The sequence below is a fragment of the Bos grunniens genome, chromosome 1, assembly GCF_055505025.1.
Source record: "Bos grunniens cultivar Pamir isolate PY7600 chromosome 1, Bosgru_T2T1.0, whole genome shotgun sequence".
Lineage (NCBI taxonomy): Eukaryota > Metazoa > Chordata > Mammalia > Artiodactyla > Bovidae > Bos > Bos grunniens.
The window spans coordinates 47078359-47097673 of NC_141165.1; the positions used below are offsets into that span (position 1 = coordinate 47078359).

Here is a 19315-nt window from a genome sequence, read left to right on the forward strand (position 1 = left end):
AAGAGACCAAGAGTGACCTGAGGAAGTGGGGCAGAGGGAGTGGGAAGGAGGAAGGAAAGAAAGAGGTGGATAGGGACTCAGGGATGATGGGGTAGTGGAGTTCACCAGAAGGACTGGGATCTGGGGGAAAAGACGATCCTCAGGCAGTTCTGCTCTGTAATGTGCGGTGTGACACCCTCCTGATCACTGCAAGACCTTCTGTCAGGAAACACGTTCCCCTTCCCCTCTTTTCCAGTTGCTTTCCTGTTTCCTTCTGACACTTCAGTATGTTGGAGGACTCAGCGTCATACACTTCTCACACAGTGGTGACCTGGGCTAAAGCTTAATAGGCCCCCTTCTGGTGAAGTCTGTCTTGTGTCCACTTCCTTGTGTTGACACTCATGACATCCCTTCCTGTTTCGTCCTATTGGAGGACAGTCTGCCCCTGACTTAACAGCCATTTAAAACTAGTCTGATCAGAAATCAGCCTCCCAGCTTTCCTTTCCTCACTGGAATAACCTCTATTTCTTTATTCTTTCCTCCGAGGCTGCTGTAGGCTTTCCTTCTAAGTCCTTTAATCATCTTTAGCCTTCTCTGGATTTGTTGTGGGCTTCTTCACCGAATTAGCCTGGAGCAGGATTAGCAAACATCACAAACAATGCTTGGCTTGTGTATTTTCTGAGCCTTGCTCTGTCTCTTTCAATGACTTCATAATTATTTTTTCAGATTATTTGCCTAATTAAATAAAAGGTCAAATTTTAGTTATAGTGGTCCCAGTGATTCCAACAACCAGCTGAGTTATTCTCTCTCTTTCAGACTTAGATCTCACTGCCTTTTGCAATAGCACTTGCTGGAGGACACTGGTGTTATATGATTTTCCCCCCCGGTAGACTATTTTCAATGGAAAACTCAGTGGATATTTAGAAGAATGATTTATTAAAGCATTTAGAGAACATGTTTACCTAAAATGAGATAATTTTAAGTCTATAATAAATGTCTGTTTTGGTTGATTACTTGTCTAATGAGGCACAGTACTTAAAAAATGCTGAACATTCCATTCAGCCATGTGGGACAAACAGGGAATTCTCCAGGATTAAATTTCAGCCCCAGAAAATGGGAAAATTCCATACAATTAAGAGGAGACAGGAAGGAAATGGTAAGATTATAATTTTCTGGGAAACAAATTAAATAATTTTTTTCTGTGCAGAAAAGTAGGGGAAAGGGTTGTAGGATTTTACTGCCTTTATGTCTTAAAGTAGATTTTGTGGTTCACTTTGAGGCTTGAAAATAGTGTTTATAATAGCTGACTGGATTAGTTACAATAAGAGCATCTTTCACAGTCAAAGACTATCTGGAGATAAGTCCTGTGATGTTCAAGAATATTATCAAATACTTCAGTACACATGATCCCAGGCATGAAGTAACGTATGTGGTTTTAAAGGCTATGTTGACATTTTTTGGATAAGGTCAAGGTATTTTGAAATATCAAGTACTTTGTTTTGTTTTTGACCAAAAGGATAGAAAAATACAGCCATGCTTAAGAAAGTGTTATATGTACAAAGTGAAAATTTGAGTTTACTTTCTAGGTAATTCAAATAAGAAAGTCTGAAATATTCATTTAAAGGCAAAAATGTGTTCAAATTGGATCCTTTATTGAATTAACTTTCTCTTTATGGAGTTCAGTTCAGTCGCTCAGTCGTGTCTGACTCTTGGCAACCCCATGAATCGCAGCACGCCAGGCCTCCCTGTCCATCACCAACTCCTGGAGTTTACCCAAACTCATGTCCATTGAGTTGGTGATGCCATCCAACCATCTCATCCTCTGTTGTCCCCTTCTCCTCCTGCCCTCAATCTTTCCCAACATCAGGGTCTTTTCAAATGAGTCATCTCTTCGCATCAGGTGGCCAAAGTATTGCAGTTTCAGCTTCAACATCAGTCCTTCCAATGAACACCCAGGACTGATCTCGTTTAGAATGGACTGGTTGGATCTCCTTGCAGTCCAAGGGACTCTCAAGAGTCTTCTCCAACACCACAGTTCAAAAGCATCAATTATTCTGTGCTCAGCTTTCTTTATAGTCCAACTCTCACATCCATACCATAGCCTTGACTAGACGGACCTTTGTTGACAAAGTAATGTCTCTGCTTTTGAATATGCTATCTAGGTTGGTCATAACTTTCCTTCCAAGGAGTAAGCGTCTTTTAATTTCATTGCTGCAATCGCCATCTGCAGTGATTTTGGAGCCCGGAAAAGGAAAGTCAGCCACTGTTTCCACTGTTTCCCCATCTACCTGCCATGAAGTGATGGGACTGGATGCCATGATCTTCGTTTTCTGAATGTTGAGCTTTAAGCCAACTTTTCACTCTCCTCTTTCACTTTCATCAAGAGGCTCTTTAGTTCTTCACTTTTTGCCATAAGGGTGGTGTCATCTGCATATCTGAGGTTATTGATATTTCTCCTGACAATCTTTATTCCAACTTGTGCTTCATCCAGCCCAGCGTTTCTCATGATGTACTCTGCATATAAGTTAAATAAGCAGGGTAACAATATACAGCCTTGACATACTCCTTTTCCTATTTGGAACCAGTCTGTTGTTCCATGTCCAGTTCTAACTCTTGCTTCCTGACCTGCATACAGGTTTCTCAAGAGGCAGGTCAGGTGGTCTGGTATTCCCATCTCTTTCAGAATTTTCCACAATTTATTGTGATCCACACAGTCAAAGGCTTTGACATAAATAAAGCAGAAATGGATATTTTTCTGGAAATGGAAAATCAGCATCAAAACTAGGAAGAGATAAGATTAGACAGGTTTTTGTTTGTTTTTTTTTTTTGCATCATTTTGGAGGTAGATTATTTGAGTCTTAGTTGAAGGGTACCCAGCCATGAGGGCATATTTTCTCCAAGTACCCATTTTGATTATTTTAATTTCTTTGACTCTTCCTTTATTTATTTCCATTAATTCTTTTGTTCAAAATGGAAAGAGAATGGTCAGGGATGTGCTTTAGTTCTCAAGTCTGCCTATTTATTTATTTTTTTAAATTTTATTTTATTTTTAAACTTTACATAATTGTATTAGTTTTGCCAAATATCAAAATGAATCCGCCACAGGTATACATGTGTTCCCCATCCTGAACTCTCCTCCATCCTCCCTCCCCATACCATCCCTCTGGGTCGTCCCAGTGCACTAGCCCCAAGCATCCAGTATCGTGCATCGAACCTGGACTGGCAACTCGTTTCTTACATGATATTTTACATGTTTCAATGCCATTCTCCCAAATCTTCCCACCCTCTCCCTCTCCCACAGAGTCCATAAGACTGTTCTAGTAAGCCAGAAGGAAAAACACCAATACAGTATACTAACGCATATATATGGAATTTAGAAAGATGGTAACAATAACCAGGTGTACGAGACAGCAAAAGAGACGCTGATGTATTTATTTTCTTGGTGTCAGTGAACTCATTAATCATAATGCAATCCTTGGTGAGAGAGGACCAGAGATGCATTGTGAAAGAAAATGAAAAGGTGAGGGCACAGAGGGAAGATAGGGCAGGCTCAGTTTCCAGTGTCCTGTGGTTATGCTAGACTCAGAAAGTAAAATTACCGGGTCTGCGTCCTGATCACACACTGCTAGTGGCATCCACTTACCAACCCCCAACCCCACAAAAATCACTAAATCACATGAAGGATGCATTATGTCTTCAAAAGTGTGACACAGGGAATTCCCTTTTGTTCCAGTGGCCAAGACTATGAGTTTTCAGTGCAGGGAGCCCAGGTTTGATCCCTAGTCAGGGAACTAGATGTTACATGCCGCAACTAAAGATTCCGTATGCTACAACTAAGACCCACTGCAGCCAAACAAATAAACACAAATAAGTAATTTTGTTTAAAAAGAAAAGTGTGACACAGGCGCAGTTCACCTACCCTGAGTCCTCCTGTCTCTGTGTGTTTTCTATCACTGTAGCAGATCAGAGGTGACATCACATTTGAGGTATAAGCAACGTGATTGTTTATCAACAAAGCAGGACACAGTTCTGGAGAGTTGGACCTGAAGTCAGGGGAGGTCGGTCTTGTAAGCTCAGAAGAAAGGACTATTAAACAGTGCACATATTTTCAGGACCTTGATTTTCTAATAAATCACATCATAGCACACCCACCACTATAATATTTTACATTCGTATAACAATTTTGGTCTAAATATCTTGGAGATTTTTCAAGAAAGCATTGCTATCAGGCTTCCCTGGTTGCTCAGTGTTAAAGAATCTGCCTACCAATGCAGGAGACACAGGTTCGATTCCTGATCCAGGATGATTCCACATGCCACAAAGCAGCTAAGCTCATGCACCACAACTTTTGAGTCTGTGCTCTAGAGCCCGGGAGCCACAACTATTGAACCCATATGCCACAGCTACTGAAGCTCTTGTGCCCTAAAGCACGTGATCTGCAACAAGAGAAGCCACCACAATGAGAAGCTGGTGCACAGTAACTAGAGAGTAGCTCTTGCTTGCTGCAGTTAGAGAAAAGCCCACACAGCAATGAAGACTCAGCACAGGCAAAAATAAACAAGTAATACATAAAAAATTTTAAAAAGAAAACAGTGCTAACACAGTTCTGTTTTTATGCAAGTGGGAATAGTGGATTGTGGGAATTAAAGTAACTTTTAAAGGTATTGTTTAGTACGAGGTGAGTACAGGAGTGGGTGCTGCTAAGTCACTTCAGTCGTGTCCGACCCTGTGCGACCCCATAGATGGCAGCCCACCAGGCTCCCCCGTCCCTGGGATTCTCCAGGCAAGAACACTGGAGTGGGTTGCCATTTCCTTCTCCAATGCATGAAAGTGAAAAGTGAAAGTGAAGTCGCTCAGTCGTGTCCGACCCTTAGCGACCCCATGGACTGCAGCCTACCAGGCTCCTCTGTCCATGGGATTTTCCAGGCAAGGGTATTGGAGTGGGGTGCCATTGCCTTCTCTGACAGGAGTGGGTAAGAAGTGTAAAAATAAAGGAGAAATGTATATACCTATATTAGCCAAAAAGTCTGGAAATGTAATTCCAACAAGTCTTTACCTTAATTCATTTTTTGTCTCCTTCCTTTCCAATAGCTCAAAATTCTGATATTTAATTAAACCTGCTCTTAAGAAAGTACTAGAATCCAGTTTGTGAATTTCAGCCAGTATATTACCTCTTTTAGAGATACATTATATATTTATATTTTAAGTCTTTTTTTTCTTTCTGAAAGATGAGTTTTGTCCTCAGTAAAAGGAATTTCAAAATCAACAGAAAGTGGCAAAAAAAGTTCTTTTGGAAGTAGAGAGTCCTTTCTAATACAGCTCTGCTTGCCTCACCTATGAGTACTAATGGCTTTTGTAAATATTTCTTCTTATAATTAATGTACAAAAATCAGAGTTCCATTTGATCAAGTGGAAACTTATCAATTAACTTTAAGATAGTGATACTACTGATAGAATTTTCTGGCCATTCCCTGACATAAGCCAAGAAGGCTTCACTGGTTTGTTTTCTGGTAATATTGCAATAGCACATGTCACCAAGTTAGTAACATTTATTCTCCAATATATCTGCCCCAAGAGTATAGGGAGAGGTGTTTTTTTTTTTTTTTTTTTTTTTTTTTTGAGACTCTTAATTAAAGAAAAAATAGCAAATTGGTCCAGTAGTCATGTACAGATGTGAGAGTTGGACCATAAAGTAGGCTGAGTACTGAAGAATTGATGCTTTCAAACTGGTGTTGGAGAAGACTCTTGAGAGTTCCTTAGACAGCAATCCTAAAGGAAATCAATCGTGAATATTCATTGGAAGGAGCTGAAACTCCAATACTTTGGCAACCTGATGAAAAGAACTGACTTATTGGCAAAGACCCTGATGCTGGGAAAGATTGAGGGCAGGAAGAGAAGGGGGTGACAGAGAATGAGATGGTTGGATGGCATCATCAACTCAACAGATGTGAGTTTGAGCAAGCTCCAGGATATAATGAAGGACAGGGAAGCCTGGAGCCCTGCAGTCCATGGGGTCACAGAATTGGACATGACTGAACGACTGAACAACAACAACAAAATAGAATATACTAAAGATGTGGACTCTTTAAGCTCATTGTTTTAAAAGAATGACTCCATTATATCTGTAAAGCATCACCCATATTCTGTTTAGAAAAATAAAAAAGAAAATATTGGATTGAAGACAATAGCAGAGTTCATGTCTTCATGTTCCCATGTCTCAAAATCAAAATATAAATTCATTAAGCTCATTCCAAGGATCTGTCAGTTTTCATGTGATTTATTCTTGTTAACAAGGGCACATACACTGAATTAAAGTTTTCTATCAAACTTCTGTCTTAGAGGACTTGAAGTAATCCTGTCTGGATGACACATGGGTATGATGCAGAAAATCACTAATGAAAATAAGGCAGGATTCCAAGGGTATCAGATGTCTATGTTTGTGTACATTATATATTAAATAATGGATTTGTGATCTCATAAATCTAAGGCCTTGACTTAGTTTTAAGATTTTGATATTTTGATGACTCATCTGGACCCTTTCACCATCATTCTTTGACTACCCCTAAGCCTCTACTTCTCTACCTCTGCCAACCCTTGGAACATTCACAGCCTAGACCTTGTCATCACCTGGAAGTACTTACTTCTGAATTTTTTCCCCTTTGGCCACGACCTTCAACTTGCCCATTTCTTGATCCCTCTGCAATGGTTCTTCTCTCTATCCCAGCCCTGGCACTCCCCCATGTAGCCTGTGACAGGTCCATTCTAACCTCTTTTCTCTTGGTCCTAGAATCTCATCTGGACCAGACATGGTTCCTGAGAATGTATATTTAGGAAAGAGAACAGCCTTGGTTTCATAGTGACGGCCTTCCTCTTAACACTTCCCTCCTCCTTCTAGTCTGTAGACCCACTGTACCCTTTGTTCCCAGCTGTATGTCTGAGAAAGAGCGTGGGGAAGGCACATCATACATGTAGCCACTTCTGCTCAGAAGTGACCACACTGATTGCTTCTTCTCTCATTCTATTGTCCAGTAGAGTTGCAAGGAAGCAGGGAAATGTAGATGTACACAGAGATATCCACAAGCAGTAATAGTTTCTCTGACATCCACCTTGTAAGATTGTTTTGAGAATTACACACAATAACATTTGTAAAGTATTTCCTCAGTGTTTGGTAGATAGTTTTCTCAATAGCTATCTGGTATTTTTCAGTTTGATGAAAGTTGTTTTTCTCATTGTAAGTGAATGAATTAGTATTCCACTCTATATTTATATATTTCTGTGAGTTTGGTTAATGCAAGCCAAAGTCAGAGAGGTTGCTTCATACCCAGAGTGTTGATAAAACCACATTTCTGGGTCTGCAAATACAAAGACTACCTAGAAACCACCTAGAAACACCATCATGTGAAGTCACATCTTGGGGGCAGTCAGCTCTGAGGTCAGATTGCTCAGGCACATATTTCCTTCTGATCTTAGCTGGGCTTTCAATATTAAGAGCCACAGGACAGAGTATATATGTATCTATCTATCTGAATTTTAGCGTCTGCCCTTAGTTATCACTAGCAGGCTACCTTGTCCTATTCCTCACAGCAGCTCCTGAGGGTTTTGTAGGATGTCTGCTATGGAGTATCCTGGCATTGCCTGGTGTGGGGTTTGCCTGGAGGTCTTGTCACTCACTCCATAACCACCAGTACCCTGGCTGACTTACCCTCTAGTCCTGACCCCTCATATGCCATCCTAGTAATTCATTACCTTTATATCCTCTAATGCTTCTGCCACCTGCTGCCCAGATGAGGTCACATCTACCCCAAGGGTAGGCATGGATCATCTGCCCCAATATCAATTTTATTCAATGGTGAGAAATAAAAACTATTTTTCTTATTTTGGAATAAACATAAATATATTAGGGAATAGAATGTAAATTCTCCTGAATTTTGAATCTAGAACTCAAGAAAATTTCCCTATAAATGGGGCAGAACTCTGGCTCTACTTCTAGTTTGATTCCCTTTGCTGTGTGGATACATTGGGGGAGGAGGTAAGGAGCACAGATTCTCTCAACTGCCCACCTGGTGAACTTGGACTTGTTCTAGCTGAGTCTCCCACGGACACTGTTCCAGCATGGTATCTCTGAGAGGTCATTCTTGATGTTCTCTGGCTTGTAGAGATACCTGTTTTTCATCTCAGAGTTGTGCAAGATTCTCTTAAGGACCTTGTTTATGTTATTATTAGGTTGGCAAAAAAGTAATTGTGGGAAAAAAAAGAAGTAATTGTGGTTTTGGATCATGAAATTTAAATCATTATAACTAGGCTCAAACACATCTTTATTAATTAAAACAGGAACCATTTACGATCAACATAGTTTTGCCAATAAGAAATAAGTTTCTTTATTCCTGTAGCATAAAAATCTGTGCTTCAGGATTCAACAAATCCTTGGAAAGTATTTTCTGCCTCCTGCTGGTTGTGGAAGAATTGTCCCTGCAAAAAGTTTTTCAAATGCCTGAAGAAGTGGTAGTCAGTTAGCGAGAGGTCAGGTGAATTTGGTGGGTGAGGCAAAACTTCGTAGTCCAATTTGTTCAACTTTCGAAGTGTTGGTTGTGTGACACATGGTTGGGCATTGTTGCAGAGAAGAATTGGGCCCTTTCTGTTGACCAATGTCAGCTGCAGGCACTGGAGTTTTCAGTGCATTTCATTGATTTGATGAGCATACTTCTCAGATGTAATGGTTTTGCCTAGATTCACAAAACTTGTGCATCAGATGACAGACCACCAAACACTGACTATGATCTTCTTTTGGTGCAGGTTTAGCTTTGGGAAATGCTTTGAAGCTTCTTCTTGGTCCAACTACTGAGCTGATCATTGCTGGTTGTTGTATAAAATCCACTTTTTGTCACACGTCACAATCCAATTGGGAAAAGGTTCGTTGTTACTGCATAGAGTAAGAGAAGACGACACTTCAAAATGATGATTTTTTTGATTTGCAGTCAGCTCATGAAGCACCCACTTATTGAGCTTTTTCACCTTTCCAATTTGCTTCAAATGCCAAACGACTGAAGAATGATTGACACTCTGAGTTCTTGACAACTTCTAAATGTAGCTGTAAGAGGATCAGCTTCGATGATCCTTTCAGTTGTTTGTCGTCACTTCCGATGGTCAGCCATTGTGCTCATCTTCAAGGCTCTCATCTCCTTTGCAAAACTTCTTGAACCACCACTGTACTATACATTCATTAGCAGTTCCTGGGCCAAATGCATTGCTGACGTTGCAAGTGGTCTCCACTGCTTTACGACCCATTTTGAACTTGGATAAGAAAATCGCTTGAATTTTTTTTTTTGTCTAACATCATTTCCCTGGTCTAAAATAAATATAAACAGCAAGTAATAAGTCATTAGCAAAAAACATAAAGCAAGAAATGCATATTAAGATGATGTACATATAATCACATTTAGGAATGTATTCCAATATAAAACAAAGTTCAACAATGCAATTTTTGCACCAACCTAAATATTTAGTTATTTAATAAACACATATAGCACTTACTATGGGCTTCCCACATATAGCACTTACTGTGGGCTGCCTCAGTGGGTAAAGAATCCACCTGCAATGCAGGAGATGTGGGTTTGATCCCTGCCTGGGTGGAGAAGATCCCGTGGAGGAGGGCATGGCAACCCAGTCCAGTATTCTTGCCTGCAGAATCCCCATGGACAGTGAAGCCTGGCCAGCTACAGTTCATAGGGTTGCAAAGAGTCGGACAAAACTGAAGTGATTGAGCACACATACACAGTACTTACTAAGGGCAAGGCAGTCTTCTAAGTGATGAATATATGTTAATTCTCACAGCCACCACATAAGAGAGGATCTTGTGTGTGTGTGTGTGTGTGTGTGTGTGTGTGTGTGTAGGTGAATGCACAGTTGACCCTTGAACAACACAGGTGCACTGACCTTTCACATAGTTAAAAATCCACTTGTGATTTATACTCTGCCATCCATATCCCCAGTTTATCCGTATCTGAGGACATTAGTCAATCACAGATTGTGTACTAGTGTAATATTTACTAGTGAAAAAAAATCCCTGTTTAAGCGGAACTTACTGTTACAACCTGTGTTGTTCAAGGGTCTTCAGTAGATGTGTGTGTGTGTGTGTGTGTGTGCACGCATGCGTGCATGTATGAAACACTGAGGCACAAAAGTCAAATAACTTTCCCAAAGTCACACAGTCACACACTATAGGCTGTAAGACAGAGCCAGAATTTGAATTCAGATATCTAAGTTCTTGTGTTTACTGCCTGTTGCATGAGTTGATGGGTAACTTCTATTCTTCTCTAGACTATAAGAGCCTTGAGGACAGAGTTTTATTGATCTCTGTGTCCCTCTAGGCTAGAATGGGGCCAGGCACACAATAACAGTGCAGCAAATGTTGGCTAACCCTCTTTCAGAGATGATGGAGGTTGGTAGGACTGTGTGCCTGGGGCAAGTTTTACCCACTTAATCACCCCGTCACCTTCTCTAAATAAATAGCCCATGGCCTCTAATTGCCAGAGGAATTTTAAACTCATCCTGTTCTTAGTGGAACAAGTTGTGAAATTTTTGTGTAAAATAACTTTGACATTTTTCTAGAATATTTTAACAATTTCTTTGAATGACTGGGAATTGTATAATTGCAGTTTCCCTCTGCACCCTGTTGTTTATGATTCTAGGAAGTTTGGCTTGGTTGTGTCTGTTCAAGGTCTGTGGGAGTTCAGGAATCTGCATGCCATGCTTTGAGATTTCAATCTGCATTTCACCTGCCCCAGAGCCCTCATGTCAGTTAAGGGCAAACTCCACCAAAAAAAAAAAAAACAAAAACAGCAACAAAAAACCTGACAGCTTTAAAGGATATGGAAGGGGAAGCAAATGCCACAGCTTGCAGTTTCCCTTTGAAATCTTTCCTAAGCCACATCTCAAGAAGGTGTTTTGGGATCACAATTTTATATTTCCTGAGAAGCATTTGGAAAACATACTTGTTGCAAGTGATGACTGGTTAGAAATAAATTCACTGAGTATTAGTTCCACAGAGAAGTAATTATCAGAGCTTAAGAAAGCAAAACATAGAAAATATGTTTTTCGTAAGGGTCAAGCTGGGGATCTTCCTTGCTTTGTTTACAATAAAAAGGAGGGTCTTGCACTGCAGCACGCTTTCTCTTTGTAGTTCTGGTTTTCCCTGGTTGGCCCCATCTCATCTCTCTCTCTTGCGTGCACGCGCGCCCCCCCACCCCCCACACACACTTTTTTTGTTCGTTCCTATTTGGAATATTATGTGAAAAAGTGGTCTCCCTACCATAATCCCCCATGTCAACATCCACTACTATGGTAAATCGCTATATAACTTTACCATTATCTAACGTGCATCTGATTTTCTTTTCCCAAAACTGGAAATAGTTATGCATGTCTTTCTATGATCAGGTAGTGAATTATGTCAAAAACTATTCTCTCTCCCTGTTTCCCTCCTACTCTTGCCACTCTTCTCCCATCTCTGACTTTAGAAACAAATCATGGATGTTTTTACAGTCAGAGTACCTTGAGGGAGGAAATAGTTCTATTTCCTCTTGAGGGCAATCTAGCAAATTCTGCTACCACCCGAAGAGGTGTGACTCAGTAGAGCAAGGCCAAAGGGATCATATGGTTGAATTCAGACCCGGAACCAGTTTCTTTGGATAGAAATGGCTTTGCCACTAATTGTTCATGGCATATTAAGGGCTATGGGTTACAAAGATTGTAAATAACAAGGATTTAGGGTAGTATGTTTTAAGTTACTTGTTGAGTATTACTTGTGGTAGATAGAGTGTGAAAAACATAACTGACATAGCCAAAGATCAAGGTTTCACATATTCACAATTAGAATGTGTATGTATATATGTATATGTAAATGAATACACATACTTATTTATGGCTTTTTTTTAATATCCCAAAGGATTTAATATTATTTACCAAAATACACATGATATAAAGAGAGAAATAAAATATAAAACAAGTGGATGAGGGCACCAGGCCCCGAGAGGGTAGGAAGGATGCAGATGAATCTGGAAGTAATCTTCGTACCTGCAGTGTGTGCTGTAAGGATGAGTCTCTGCTTGCGTTGGGCTACATGGGCTCTTTGTTACATGTCTCTGCTATGTGTTGGGCTATATTTGCTCAGCCACTAATATAAAAGACATAGGCCCAAATCTGACTTAGCAGGAGTAAACCCACTTCTGATACTAAAAATAACAGGAGGAGCTTCTCATAGGGCATATAGTAAAATAATGAAGTCCTCAGCATTATTCTTCAAGTAAGTATAGTGATGAGTTATATTTGGTTGCTCCATGATCCAGAGTGCCTTGTGGCTGGCAGATATTCACTCCTCCAGAAATAGCTGTTCTTCATTTGCGAGTTGCCTATAATTTATTATGGCTTAGAAATCTTTGAGGGAGAGAGAATGGCAAAATGCTATTGTTTTTCTAGATTAAAATAGGCAACAATACTTTGGCAGATAATATATAGCCAATGTAGAATCAAAAAATTGTATATATATTTTTAATCCCAGAAGTAAATACAATTTTTCTTAATTTCACTAAGTAGTTATTATTATTGCTTACTGTCATTCAATGCTATTTATTTGAATATCCCTCCTGTACCTTTTAGCATCTGTATAGAGGAAAGAGGGCAGAGGTTAAAATATTTAAATAAAATTTCTTATATATTTTCTCTATTTGCCTTAGATTCTTATATTTTTTTTATGAAAGTGATATATGTTCATTGTAGAAGATTTAGAAAACACAAAACAGACAAGTGGTTTAAAATCTTACCATCTAAAAATCACTTTGAGATGTTATATAGTATGTGTTTATGTATTGGGTTGGCCAAAAACTTAATTTGGGTTTTTCTGTAATATCTTATGGAAAAATCTGAATGAACTTTTTGGCCAACCCAGTAAGCAGTACATGCATTGGCTTAGTTTTCTAATTTTATAAGGGTTACCTAATTACCGCCCTAAACACTAACACCATACTTTCTCTACTTACAGTTGAGTATAACTATTCATTTCCTGTTTACTTTGAACACATAAGTAATGTGGAATTGGAAGAAAAGCACAAAAACAGAGCTTTGAGTATCAGGTCAAAATTTGAGATAAAGTCTGACATTCACAAACAACAGCTACCCCATTTTTAAAAAAAATTAAATCCTTTTAGGTCTCAGTTTCTACATAGTAAAAATGTCACCAAAGTTCTTCAGAAAGTGGGATGCACACTCTTGCTACTTCTAATCAACACAGTATTAGAAGTCCTGGTCACAGCAATCAGATAAGAAAATGAAACAAAAGTATCCAAATTGGAAGGGACTAGATAAAATTGTCACTATATGCATATAACATGATACTATATATATAAATCCTAAGGACTCCACACAAAAACTCCTAGAATTGATAAATGAATTCAACAAAGTAGCAGGATACAAGATTAACATTCAGAAACCAGTTGCATTTCTTTTTTTTTTTTTCAGTTGCATTTCTTTACACTGACAATGAAATACCAAAAAGGGAATGTAAAAAAATACCTTTAAAAAAAATACCAAAAAAAAAAAGAGAGAGATACCTGGTAATAAAACTGAACGAGATGAAAGACATATACTGAGAACTAGAAATATTAATAAAGGAAATTAAAGAGTATTCAAAGAAATGGAAAGCTATCCCATGCTCTGGAACTGGAAGAATTAACATTGCTAAAATGGCAATACTACCCAAAGCAATCTACAGATTTAATGTGATCCCTATCAAACTACCCATGATATTTTTCACAGAACTAGGACAAATAATACAAAAATTTATATGGAACCATTAAAAGACCCAGAATTTCCAAAGCAATATCATGGGGGAAAAAAAAAACAACAACAAAGTAGGAGGCATAACCCTCCCAGACTTCAAGCAATATTACAAAGCTATACTTATCAAAACAGTGTGGTATTGGTGCAAAAACAGACATATGGGTTAACGGAACAGAATAGAGTAGAGAAATAAACCCACACAGCTATGGTCAATTAAGCTTTGGCAAAGGAAGCACAAATATTCAATGGGAAAAAGATAGTTTCTTCAGCAAGTGGTATTGGGAAAGTTGGACAGTTCAGTTCAGTTGCTCAGTCGTGTTGGACTTTTTGCGACCCCATGGACTGCAGCACATCAGGCTTCCCTGTCCATCACCAACTCTCCGCACATAAATCAATGAAGTTAGAACACATCCTCACACCATGCACAAAAATAAACTCAAAATGGCTTAAAGACTTAAACATAAGATACAACACCATAAAACTCCCAGAAGAGGGCACTGGAAAATATTATCTGACATAAATTGTACCAGTATTTCCCAAGTCATACCAATCTCCCAAGGCAATACCAAAAAAAAAAAAAAAAGAGCAAATGGCACCTAATCAAAGCTTTTGCATAGCAAAGAAAAGCACAAACAAAAAGATAACCTATGGTATTAGAGAAAATATTTGCAAATGATGTGACCCATAAGGGCTTAATCTCCAAAATATACAAACAGCTCTTATAATTCAACAACAAAGAAAACAAAAAACCCAATCAAAAAGTGGGAAGATCTAAATAGATATTTCTTCAAAGAAGGCATACAGATGGTCAATAAGTACATGAAAGGATTCTCAACATCACTAATTATTGGTAAGTTGCTTCAGTTGTGTCCAACTCTTTGTGACCCTATGGACTGTAGCCCACCAGGTTCCTCTGTCCATGAGATTCTCTAGGCAAGAATACTGGTATGGGTTGCCATTGACTTCTCCAGAGGATCTTTCTGACCCCGGGATTGAACCCACGTCTCCTGAGGCTCTTGCACTGCAGGAGGATTTTTTTTACTGCTGAGCCACTAGGGAAGCCAAATGCAAATCAAAACTACAATGAGATATCATCTCACACCAGTTAGAATGGCCATGATGAAAAATTCTACAAATAACAAATGCTGGAAATGGTTTGGAGAAAAGGGAACCCTCCTACAATGTTGGTGGGAATGTAAGTTGGTGCAGCCACTATGGAAAACAGTAGGAGACTCCTCAGAAAACTAAAACTAGAATTACCATATGATTCAGCATATAGCTGGACAAAACCATAATTCAAAAACGTACATGCACCCCTATGTTCATAACAGCAGCATTCACAATAGCCAAGACATGGAAACAACCTAAATGTCAAACAACAGATGAATGGATAAAGAAGATATAGTATATATATACAGTGGAATACTACTCAACCATAAGAAAGAAGGAAACAATGTCATTTACAGTAGTATGGATGCAACTAGAGATTATCATACTAAGTGGAATAAGTCAGAAAGAGACAGATACCATATGATATCACACATGTAGAATCTCAAATATGGCACAAACGAACCTATCTACAAAACAGAAACAGGCTCACAGACATAGAGAACAGATTTGTGGTTGCCAGGGCAGTGGGGGAAGGAGGAGGGATGGACTGGGAGTAGATGCAAACTATTACATTTAGAACGGATAAACAACAGGGTCCTACTGTATAACACAGGGAGCTATATCTAATCTCTTAGGACAAACCGTAACGGAAGAGAATATAAAAAATGATATATCTATATATAGATATAACTGAGTTCACTTCGCTGTACAGCCGCATTAACACAACACTGTAAATTAACTATACTTCAATAAAAAATACAGAGCACTGTGCAAATGCAAATGTTATTGTCCTTACTAAGTAACATGGTGACTTGGAAGTTGGACCCCATGACGGGGGCCATAATAGGGTGCTCTTGACCCTTTAATATTGAGGGAAAAGAGGAGAAGTTAGAAGGGACACTCTGGATCTGGTGTCCAGATCTAGAGTCATGAAGTCAAATTTGAATCCCTCTGAATTAGTTTTCTTCATTGTCTTTTTTATCAGCATTTCCCTCTTCCTAGCTTTATTTCTATTTTCCTGTTGTCTTTCTGTCTCTTCTTTCTCTTCCTCATCTCTTTCTACTTTTATTCTCTCCCTTCTCTATCTTTAATTGACCTGCATTCCAGAAATTTTATGTTAAAACAGGAAAAGAATGGTAGGACACAGCCCTTAGAATTGAATTTGAATTTTGAATCTCAGTGAAAACCTTATATAAAATCTACGACAATCTTGGCTTTAACCAAGACTACAGCTAAAACAGAGAAAAGATGATCATTTCTCCTGGATACTCATATATGAGATTTATGGGTGGGTGGGAGATCTATAATTCCAGTGGTACTGCTAAGGGCGGAGGTGATCATCTTGGCCACCTATGTGATTGCTCTCAACCATCCCTCCATCCCCAGGTCACAGCTGCTAGAAATTACAACTCTGGAAAAGTTATCTGAATTTTAGGAGAGAAGCAGACTTTTTCTCTCATGAACTCTATAGGCAGTCTGCTACTTTCATACATAAAGCCTTTCTGAAAGCATAAATGAAAACAGACTATCAAACATATATTAAAAGGTAAGTCTAACTATACCAACTTAAACACAGTCTTCAAATATCTATTTCTAATATATAATATACATGCTGTAAACTTGGATTCCCCGCCCCCCCCATAATAAAACACTGTCACCTGGCTTAATGTTGAATGAACTTAAGGTTCAATGAACATCTGAGTAGGAATGCAATCTACAGAATTTGGCCTGTCCACTGATTATCTTTATCTCAATAGTATTACTTCTATGAAATCCGTATTTTTCACTAATATCAACTATTCCATTTTCCTACTTCGTCTACATTTTATAAGGGCTTCCCAGGTAGCGCTAGTGGTAAAGAATTCGCTTGCTAGTGCAGGAGACATAAGAGATGCGGGTTCTATCCCTAGACTGGGAGGATCCCCTGGAGGGGGAAATGGCAACCCACTCCAGTATTTTTGCTTGGAGAATCCCTTGGACAGAGGAACCTGGTGGGCTATGATCCATAGGGTTGCATAGAGTTGGACATGATTGAAGCTACTTAGCACACACTACATTTTATAAAATGCTAATGACAAAATATAGTAAAACAGTCAAATTCTTTCCACAGCACCGCCCTCTGGTAAAGATGGCTGTGCTGGACAAAGTGAGTGGCTGACTGGCCTTAGGCAGTTCCCCATATCATGGCTCAAATTGTCTAGCCAAGAAAAAATCAGAATGTGGCCAACAAGGTCTCTAATGCATGCTGTGTGTTAAAAAAAAAAAAAGTGGGTCATGTGGCATTTCTACTAAAGGAAATATGGGAGCTGTATATTAAAAGGCGGATAAGGTAGGAAAAAAAGTAGCCTAATGGTAAAATCTAAAGAACAACAGCGGCATCATCATTACAACAATGAAATGACTAAGTAGTAAGCATAATAAAGACTTTGATTGTTTAAGATATGCATTTCTATTATTTAACTTTTTTTTTTATTTGGGGGATGGGATGGGGTTTAACGAGATGTGTGTTGAGGCATTTAGAGAAAAGTGAGAAATATTTCTCAGAGACATTGTCATTTTAATATGTTTTTCTTGAAGCATTATTAAAGTTGACAGCAAAAAGTAAAAACTGGGACTATAAATAAGGGAAGTGACTATCATGTTCTGGGTACTTTGTGGGGTACAAAAATGAGTGAGATGCAGTCTTTACCCTTGAGCTCCAGATATAATCTGTGTAATACTGAGAGTACACAAGTAAAAAGTGGAAACAATCAAAATTAAATAATGAGATTTATTTCATTATTCACAAAAAATTTTATTATATTTTATAAATGTATTTTATTTTAAAACTTGGAGCAGTTTTGGGATTTTAAGCAGTAAAGGTTTTTAAAAGTTGCAAGCACAGTACAGGACAGAAACTTGTTTTCCTGAACAACTGGAGAGCAGGCTGCTAAGCTGATGTGTCGTCATCCCTGACTACTTCACTCTTCATTTTCCAACAATTACATTCTCCTACATGACCACAGAATAGCCATCAAAATCAGGAGATTAACACTGAACCATGGCTAACTTCTAATCCTCAGCCCCCGTTTAAGCTTTGCCAATCATCCTAATGACATACTTTAGCAAAAGGATCTGGTTCAAAACCACACAGGGTACTTAGTGGTCACATTAGTTTTCTTTAGTCTTGAAGAAGTTGGTCTTCCTTTGGCTTTTACAACCTTGACAATTTTAAGGATCACATGGTAGTTGTTATGTACAATAACACTTAATTTGGGCTCATTTGACCTTTCTTTGATTATATTCAGGTCATTTATCTTTGGTAGGACTACCACAATGTTCTCTTTGCCACAACTCAAGTGATGTACAATTTAGATTTGACCCATTGCTGTTGACATTCACTTTGATCAACTAGTTAACATGGCATATGCTTTTCCATTGAAAGTTACTCTTACTTTCTTTAGTACTTTGTTTCTCACTAAATTTTCAATTCATTTATGATTTAAATTTGTTTGGATTTAGATTCATTCCTGTTTTATTCAATAGATTATTTTAATTCTCAAACTATCCCTGATTTGGTCAAGGGCAGCCCCCTCAAGCTGGCTTCTCTATACTTTTGAGATTTCCCCATTCTTGGGGGCTTCTCTGGTGGCTCAGATGGTAAAGAATCTGGCTGCAATGCAGGAGACCTGGGTTTGATCCCTGGGTCAGGAAGATCCCCTGGAGAAGGGAATGGCAACCCATTCCAGTATTCTTGCCTGGAGAATCCCATAGACAGAGGAGCCTGGTGGGCTACAGTCCATGGGGTCACAAAGAGTCAGACATGACTGAGTGACTAACACTTTCACATATCACTTTCATCATTCTTGGAGCACTTCCTTGCTTTTTGATATAAGAAGATGTTACATGCTCGTCTTATACTCTCCCTGACCCAGGTCTAGGATAATTCCCCAAGAAATCTAGGCTGCTGTTAATGGAAAATCATATTTATTTTTTAACATAAATCATATTTATTTTTTAACATAAATCATATTTATTTTTTAACACACCCAACACCCAAGCTCTGGGTGTTGGGTGTGTTCATTACTCTTAAGAGTTTGGCTATTCCCAAGCCCTCTCAGTGGACACAGCTAGCTATGTATATCTATATCTAAAACATAGATGCAAATATCTTTAAAACAATAGTTTTATTTACTTACATATTAGCTATTCTATGTCTTTATACTCATTTATATTGAAAATCATGAGTTTATACTGATACCTCCAATTTCGATCCAATACCATGGGGTTCATTTCAGTTTTCTTCCTTCTCATGTCTGTATCTTCCTACTCTGACCATTAGGAACCTTACTCTTAACATCCTTAATTTATTTCCTTATTTCATCAATCTCCTAGTATGTGACCCATCTCTGCTGCC

The 19315-nt window shown here is 38.7% G+C and overlaps 1 long non-coding RNA gene across 1 annotated transcript in view; it reads left to right on the forward strand.

Annotated features, from left to right (window-relative positions):
• Positions 1-10815, forward strand: part of LOC147379391 (uncharacterized) — a 40935-nt gene extending 30120 nt beyond the window's left edge. The window contains exon 3 of the long non-coding RNA XR_015160705.1: positions 8773-10815. This is a non-coding gene — a long non-coding RNA (uncharacterized LOC147379391). The remainder of the gene's footprint in view (positions 1-8772) is intronic.
• The last annotated feature ends 8500 nt before the right edge of the window (positions 10816-19315 follow it).